Here is a 9,559-nt window from a genome sequence, read left to right as displayed (position 1 = left end):
TCAGGAGTTCAAGACCAGTCTGGTCAATATGATGAGATCCCTCTCTACTAAAACCTACAAAAAAAAAAATCCAGGTGTGATGGTGCCTGCCTGTGATCCCCCAGCTACTTGGGAGGCTGAGATGGGAACATCAGCATTTGAGCCAGGGAGACAAAGGTTGCAGTGAGCCAAGATCACACCACTGCCCTCCAGCCTGGGTGAAAGAGTGAGACCCTGTCTCAAAAAAATAAATACATGAAAAAACAATCAAGGACAGAATATAAACCTTTTTGAGAACAGAGGCAGTAATACATGTTTCCTCCCAAAAGAGGGCAGGATAATCATTCAGGTATGTTTATTTTGTATTACAGCTAACATTTGAATAGTATTTTCACAAATGCTTACTAAACTCAAGTATGCCAGGCACACAGACTAGAAAACTGCAATTGGAGTAGAATATGCACTTCAACCCGGACTTTTCCCTTTTTGAGATGGAGTCTTGTTCTGTCACCCAGGCTGGAGTGCAGTGGCACGATCTTGGCTCACTGCAACCTCCGCCTCCCGGGTTCAAGAGATGCTCCTGTCTCAGCCTCCCGAGTAGCTGGGATTACAGGCACATGCCACCATGACTGACTGGTTTATTGTATTTTAGTAGAGACGGGTTTTCACCGTGTTGCCCAGGCTGGTCTAGAACTCCTGAGCTCAGGTAATCCACCCTCCTCGGCCTCCCAAAGTGCTGGGATTACAGGCATGAGCCACCGCGCCCAGCCCAAACTTCAAACATAGCTCTGTACTGTGAAGTGCTCTGTACCTAGAGCTTTGCTCAGCATTATTTAGTGGGAGACCATTTCTGTGATGGGACAGGTATTTCAGGCTGACTGAAGTTGAGTCAGTTATAATAGATGCTAGAGTACTCATTTAGGTAACCGGTATGGAATACACCTAGAGTTTTTACATTTCATCCATTAAAACCAGTTTTCATATTTAGCTTAGCCACCATACATACCTCTGCATTTGCCTGGGCGGAGGTGCAGAAGTCAAAGCCTGGCATTTCCTCCTGTCACTTCTAATTATCGCATACACATCACATGACTGACACTTGCACTGTGGCGTGTCTTCCAATATTACCATAGTGTTACTCAAACCACTGGAATTAAAAGGGTCACAGCAAGTGCATGTATCACTTTGTGCCCTCCCAGCTGGCCACAGGTTTCAGTGATAAGAGTCTTAGTTCCCTGCTGATTCCTCAAAGATCTAGAACCAGAAATACCATTTGACCCAGCAATCCCATTACTGCATATATACCCAAAGGAATATAAATCATTTTATTACATAGACACATGCACGTATGTTCACTGCAGCATAATTCACAATAGCGAAGACATGGAATCAACCCAAATGCCCATCAATGATAGACTGGATAAAGAAAAGGTGGCACATACCCACCATGAAATATCATGCAACCATAAAAAGGAACGAGATTATATCCTTTGAAGGGACATGGATGGACCTGGAAGCCATTATCCTCAGCAAACAGGTACAGAAAACCAAACATCACATGTTCTCATAAGTGGGAACTTAACAATGAACACATGGACAAAGGGGAAAAACACACTGGGGCATGTCACGGGGTGGGGTAGCAGGAGGGAGCACATTAGGAAAAATAGCTAATGCATGCTGGGCTGAATTCCTAGGTGATAGGTTGATAGGTGCAGCAAACCACCATGACTTACGTTTACCTATGTAACAAATCTGTACATCCTGCACATGTACCCTGGAACTTAAAGAATCTTAGTTGCCTATTAATGTGGAAGAAGAAGAAATCCATTAATTCACCTACTGTCAAGATTGAGTGAAAAGAAAGCTGGGCTTTTTGTGATAGTGTAGAGTCAGTCCTCTAGATTCACAGCTATTTGCTATTTTAACACCCAAAGAGTGGACAAAGAATAGCCTCTTCCTTGGGCTTAATGCCAGACTGGTGACTGATTGGCTTATTATGATTTACATTCAGCCAACTGGGGAGAAAAAAAGTGTTTCAGTAGGTTATCAGTCACTCACAACACACTGATTTGTTGCCTTCAGTTTTGAATGGGTCACAAATTTACACTAATTGTAAAATTCTGAAAATTTTTAAGTTACATATATTTAAGATGATATATATGGATCAACTGGGGAAGCAATTTGTAGCATTAGTTATGAAATTTGGATTCAAGTGGAAAATACAGTTGATTTTGTAGCATGAGAGCAGATGACAGGAGGCCTTGAAAGCTGGGCAGGGAAATTCTCAAAAGGCCTTTAGTGGTCTTTGAGGATGGGAGATACATGAAACAAAGCTGCAATATGCAGGAAAATAAGAGTATCCAGGCAGAAGTTAAAATCAGACTGGTTTAGGGATGTAATTATGGGAATGAGAAATCCCAGATCAGGGAAATTCAAATTCCAATGAAAACTCAGAGCCTGGAGTTCAGGTTAACATACATATGAATATTTGTCAGAACTTACTGGCCAAGATGCCAACCCATGGTCACATGATGAGGTTCACAGATCAGAACCTTTCAAAGCTGAATGGAACCTCAACGATGATCTAATGACTTCAACCTCCTCTTTCAGTGCACAGGAAAATTAACACCCAGACACGGATTCACCTTTCCAGGACCAAAAATCCAATCAGGAGGAAAGCTGAGTGTAAAACCCCCCAAATTATAAAACTAGACTACATGAAAATAAAAGCTGTCATTTATAGCATTGTTAGTTATTTAAGCACCTTTAAATAAGTCCCTGCTAGCCCAGCACAGTGGCTCACTCCTGTAATCCCAGCACTTTGGGAGGCTGAGGTGGGTGGATCACGAGGTCAGGAGATCGAGACCAGCCTGACCAACATGGTGAAACCCCGTCTCTACTAAAAATACAAAAATTAACTAGGCGTGGTGGCATGCACCTGTAATCCCAGCTATTCAGGAGGCTGAGGCAAGCAAATCGCTTGAACCCAAGAGGCGGAGTTTGCAGTGAGCTGAGATCGCACCACTGTACTCAAGTCTGGGTGACAGAGCAAGACTCCGTCTCAAAAAATAATAAAATAAATAAGTCGCTACTACTACTCACCTACATGCACACTATATGCAGTTAAATGAGAACTCAATGGATTAAAAATCAATGCTTACTACTAAAATTTTTAATGAAATGGCATTTAGCACTTCAAAAATAATTGGGCAGGGCGATGGATTTCAGTAACACAGAATGGACCATGCATTGATAGTTGTTGAAGCTCAGTTAATAGGTAAATGAAATTCATTATACCCATCTTGTTATTCGAATATATGTTTAAAATTTTCAGCCGGGCACAGTGGCTCATGTCTGTAATCTCAGCACTTTGGGAGGCCAACGCGGGTGGATCACTTGAGGTCAGGAGTTCAAGACCAGCCTGGCCAACATGGTGAAACCCTGTCTCTACTAAAAATACGAAAAATTAGCTGGGTGGGCACCTGTAATCCCAGCTACTTGGGAGGCTGAGGCACAAAAATCGCTTGAACCCAAGAGGTTACAGTGAGCCAAGATGGCACCACTGCACTTCAGCCTGGGTGACGGAGCGAGAATCCCATCTCAAAAAAATAAAATTATAAGATTTTTTTTTTTTTTTTCAGACAAGGGTTTCTCTCTGTCACCCAGGCTGGAGTGCAATGGTGTGATCTCAACTCACTGCAACCTCTGCCTCCCGAGTTCAAGCAATTCTCCTGCCTCAGCCTCCCAAGTAGCTGGGATTACAGGCATGTGCCACCACGCCTGGCTAATTTTGTTGTTTTTAGTAGAGACAAGGTTTCACCATGTTGGTCAGGCTGGTCTTGAACTCCTGACCTTAGATGATCCGCCCGCCTCGGCCTCCCAAAGTGCTGGAATTACAGGCATGAGCCACCATCCCCGGCCAATTCTAAGATTTTTTTAAATCAATGCCTGCAATGTGCAGCACTTAGCCTAAAATATTATATTTGAGGCTTTTCTTTGTCCATGTTGTCTTACTATCATGGCATGTTGGTCCTGTACAAGCCATGATAGTAACACAACATGGATAGTAAGGTCTCGTAACAGTTTCAGCTGCTCTGGATGACTATTTGCCATCTCCTTAGGGAGCCTCCAGAATTAATTTGTAGCTTTTGTCAGTCCATCCTAAAATCTTCTCTAATTTGATGAATATTCATCTATTTTTTGCATGCTGTAGTAAGAATGGAATCTTATTTTTCTAGTACATAGGGAGGCACAATCTGCAAGGGGTTTAGGGCAAAGCATTTTACCTAATAAGAGGTACAGGAACTTGGCAACACACAGAAAGTATTTAGTGGGAATTAGCTCAAAAGAGCATTGTGTAGAAATATGCTCAACGGAACTTTCTCTTGAATATCCCAACTCCTATTATCTGATTCTGTGAACTTCCTGAAATTCTATTCAAGAGAAATAGGCTTCAAAACTGGTTCTTTTGCCTGTAGGCAGAGATGTGAAGGTATTCTTTCCACTTCTGGAGACACATGCGCAGCACTGATTCTTTGGCCAAGTTAAGGGATGGACACAGAAGCTTTGTGCATTTCTCTTTCCTGCTTCTACTCCCTCTATTCCCTGATAGGAATACTCTATCTGCAGACTTCCACATTTAGTCATGCCAAAGTAAGAAGGATGGGACTTAACTTCCTTCTATAAACAACTAGAAAAGTAAATTAAGTATATTAAACAAATGTTTTCCACATATTGGACCACAGGCAGCTGTGACAGGACAGTAATCCCTAAGAAAGAAAAAAAATAGGATGAACCCTGTAATCATCCCAGCTGTCTTCATGGAGGCAATATCCGAGCTGCAGGCACAGGGAAAGGAAATACAAACAGAACCTGGCAGTCTTGCGGAGTTGAGGAAAGGTGAGATAGTTGAAGCTGCAAGCAGATTTCCAGAAAGGAGAACACTATGGAGGAAAAAAAAAACCTCCAGGAATCTATACCGTGGTCCCCTCGAGTCCTTACTGAGTGCCTGGCTGCATAGAAGCAGTGACACTCCGCTAGGCCAAGCTAAGAGTGGGGAGTTGGAAACAGCAATTCCCAAAGCTCACACTGGGGGATGCCAGAGGGAAGAGTCCTCTGTAATCACCCAAGACATTAGAAACCCCAAGGTCATGCCTTGGTAGCAGGCATCAAATATCCCTCGAATGAAGGCTGCTTGACTTAAACTCACCCTAGCAAAGCGGAAAAGCAGACTCAAGGGGGATCACACTGTTCCACAAATATTGCCAAAATGAAGCCCAACACAAGTAAACAAAGTCCAGATCCTCAATAACTTAAGAGTTACAATGTACTCCATCTAACAGAAAAATGACTAGACATGCTAAGCAGCAGGAAAATGTGACCATAATGAGGACAAAACATAATGAACAGGAACAGACACAGAAATGACAGGGGTGATACAGCTAGCAGACAAGGATGTTAAAACTGCCATTTTTGTATTAATAAAAATACTTAATGAGAAAAATCAAAGATTTTTTTAAAAAGCAGAACTTCTAGAGATGAAAGATACAATATATGAAAACAATTAACTGAATAGCAGACTAGATACTAAAGAAGATCAGTGAAATTGAAAAACAAATTTTATCTAAAATACAGCACAAAGAGAATATAACTAGGGAAAAAAGGAATCAAACCTCAGAGATTTTTGGAATAATATCGAGTGGCTATATATGGAAGGGAGAACACAAAGATGAAATTAAGGAGACAGTGGCCAAATTTTTCCAAATTTGACGAAAACTATAAACCAACAACGAAGAAGCTTAACTCCAAGCAGGATAACCACAGTACATCAAAATCTAATTGCTGAAAAACAGTGATAAAGAGAAAATTTAAAAGCAGAGGTAAGAGACACTTTATACCCACAAAAACAAAGATAATGATTTCCAAAGACTACTTGTTAACAGCTATGCAGCTAGAAGACAATGAAATAAAATCTTAAAAATACTGAAGACCGCTTCACACCCATAAGGATGGCTACTAGCAGGGAAGAAAAAAATAACAAGTGTTGGTGAGAATATAGACATATTGGAATTCTTGTACAGTATTGGTGAGAATATAAAACTGGCACAACTAAGGAAAACAGTATGATGGTTCCTCAAAAAATTAAAAATAGAATTACCAACCAGGCCTGTCGGGTCACACTTGTAATCCCAGCACTTTGGGAGGCTGAGGCGGGAGGGATTGCTTGAGGCCACTAGTTAGAGACCAGCCTGGGCAACATAGAGACTTCCATCTCCACCAAAAAAAAAAAAAAAAAATTAGCCAGGTGTGGTGGCATGCACCTGTAGTCCCATCTACTTGGGTGGCCAAGGCAGGAGAATTGCTTGAGCTCAGAAGTTCGAGGCTATAGTGAGCTATACCTGCGCCACTGCACTCTAGCCTGGGCAATGGAGCAAGACTCCATCTCAAAAAATATATATATATATGTATATATATGTGTGTGTATATATATGTGTATGTGTGTGTGTGTGTGTGTGTGTGTGTGTGTGTGTGTGTGTGTATAAATTTACCAAATAATCCAGCAATTCCAGTTCTGGGTATATACCCAAAAGAATTGAAAGCATTGGCCAGGTGCAATGGCTCATACCTGTAATTCCAACACTTTGGAAGGCCGAGGCAGGAGGATCCCTTGAGCCCAAGAGTTCAAGACCAGCCTGGGCAACATGGCAAAACCCTATCTCTATTAAAATATAATAATACAAAAAATTAAGTGGGCATGGTGGCAGGCACCTGTAGTCCTAGCTACTTGGGAAGCTAAGGTGGGAAGATAATCCGAGCTCTGGAGGTCAAGGCTGCAGTAAGCCGTGACGGCGCCAGTGCACTCCAGCCTGGGTGACAGATTAAAACTACTGTCTTAAAAAAAAAAAAAAAAAAAAAAAAAAAAGCTAGAAATGATCAAGCTTAGAAAGGAAGACATGTCAAAAGCTGGGCCTCTTGTGTCTAAGTCAGCCAAGTCATAAATACAATGGAAAAATTCCTGAAGAAAAGTAAAAGTGCTAGTTCTTACTCCATTTGCAGAATCCCTAAAAAAAATTAAAAAAAAAAAAAAAGTGCTACTTCAGTGAACGCATGAGTAAGAAAGTGAAACAGTCTTTTTGCCGATATGGAGAAAGTTTGAATGCTCTAGACAGAAGAGCAAACCAGCCACAACATTCCCTTAAACCAAAGCCTAATCCAACCAGCCACAATATTCCCTTAAATCAAAGCCTAATCCAGGCAAGGTCCTAATGTTCTTCAATTCTGTGAAGGCTGAGAGAGGTGAGGAAGCTGCAGAAGAAAAGTCTGGAGTTAGGAGAGGTTTATTTGTGAGGTTTAAGGAAAGATGCCATCTTCAGAACATAAAAATGCAAGATGGAGCAGTAAGTGCTAATGTAGAAGCTCCAGCAAGTTATCCAGAAGATCTAGCTAAGATCATTGGTGGAGAAGGCTACACTCAACAGATTTTCCTTGTAGACCAAACATTCTTCCATTGGAAGACGCCTTCTAGGACTTTTGTAACTACAGAGGACAAGTCAAATGCCTGGCTTCAAAGCACAGGCTGACTCTCTTGTTAGGGACTAATGCAGCGAGTGACTTTAAGTTGAAGCCAGTGTTCATTTACCATGCTGAAAATCCTAGGACCCTTAAGAATTAAGCCTGGATGACAGCACATCTGCTCATAGCATGGATAACTAAACATTTTAAACCCACTGTTGAGAACTACTGCTCACGAAAAAAAAAAAAAATTAATGCTTGTTGATAACATACCTAGTCACTCAAGCTCTGATAGAGACATACAAGGAAATTCATGTTGTTTTCACGGTTGCTAAGACAACATCCATTCTGCAGCCCATGTATCAAGTAGTAAGTTGAACTTTCAAGTCTTATTTAAGAAAAACATTTCATAAGGCTATAACTGTCATAAACAGTGATTCCTCTGATGAATCTCAGCAAAGTACATTGAAAAATCTTCTGGGTCAGGCATGGTGGCTCACACATGTAACCCCAGCACTTTGGGAGGCCAAGGCAGGTGGATCTCCTGAGCTGAAGAGTTCAAGACCAGCCTGGCCAACATGGTGAAACCCTGTCTCTACTAAAAATACAAAAATTAGCTGTGCATGATAGCGCATGCCTGTAATCCCAGCTACTCAGGAGGCTGAGGCAGGAGAAATGCTTGAACCCAAGAGGCAGATGTTGCAGTGAGCCAAGATTGTGCCAGTGCACTCCAGCCTGGGTGACAGAGTGAGACTCTGTCTCAAAGGAAAAAGAAAAACCTTCTGGAGGCCAGCCATGGTGGCTCACGCCTGTAATCCCAGCACTTTGGGAGGCCGAGGCAGGTGGATCACCTGAGGTGTGGAGTTCCAGACCAGCCTGACCAATATGGTGAAACCCTGTCTCTACTGAAAATACAAAAATTAGCCAGGCATAGTGGCATGTGTCTGTAGTCTCAGCTACTCTGGAGGCTGAAACAGGAGAATTGCTTGAGCCCGGGAGGCAGAGGTTGCAGTGACCCGAGATCGTGCCACTGCACTCCAGCCTAGGTGACAGAGACTCTGTCTCAAAAAAAAAAAAAAGAAAAAGAAAAGAAAAGAAAAAAAAGAAAAACCTTCTGGAAAGGATTCACTATTTTAAATGCCTTTGAGAACATTTATGATTCATGGTGTGGAGGCCAAAATATCAACATTAACAGGAGTTTGGAGAAAGTTGATTCCAACTCTCATAGATGACTTTTTGGGGTTCAAGACTCCAGTGGAGGCCAGGCACATGACTCACACCTATAATCCCAGCACTTTGGGAGGCCGAGGCAGGTGGATTGCCTGAGGTCAGGAGTTCAAGACCAGCCTGACCAATATGGTGAAACCCCATCTCTACTGAAAATACAAAAGTTAGCTGGGCGTGGTGGCTTGCACCTGTAGTCCCATCTACTCGGGAGGCTGAGACAGAATTGCTTGAACCCTGGAGGTGGAGGTTACAGTGGGCCAAGATCATGCCACTGCACTCCAGCCTGGGTGTTAGAGTGAGACTCAATCTCAAAAAAAAAAAAAAAAAAAAAACTTCAATGGAGGAAGTAACTGCAGATGTCGTAGAAAGAGCAAGAGAACTAGAATTTTATCTCATGATAAATTGGAACAAATGAGGAGTTGCTTCTTATAGATGAACAAAGAAAGTGGTTTCTTGGCCAGGCATGGTGACTCACACCTGTAATCCCAGCACTTTGGGAGGCCAAGGCAGCTGGAGCACTTGAGGTTAGGAGTTGGAGACCAGACTGGCCAACATGGTGAAACCCCATCTCTACTAAAAATATAAAAATTAGCCACGTGTGGTGGCGCACACGTGTAATTCCAGCTACTCAGGATGCTGAGTTGGAAGAATCACTTGAACGTGGGAGGCCGAGGTTGCAGTGAGCCAAGATCACGCCACTGCCCTCCAGCTTGGGCGACAGATCAAGACTTTGTCTCAAAAGAAAAAAAAAAAAGAAAAGTGGTTTCTTGAGATGAAATCCACTAACGGCGAAGATGCTATGAACATTGTTGAAATGACAACAAAGGATTTAGAATATTAC

This window comes from Pan paniscus, chromosome 16 (assembly GCF_029289425.2).
Source record: "Pan paniscus chromosome 16, NHGRI_mPanPan1-v2.0_pri, whole genome shotgun sequence".
Classification (NCBI taxonomy): domain Eukaryota; kingdom Metazoa; phylum Chordata; class Mammalia; order Primates; family Hominidae; genus Pan; species Pan paniscus.
This window is presented reverse-complemented; position numbering follows the sequence as displayed.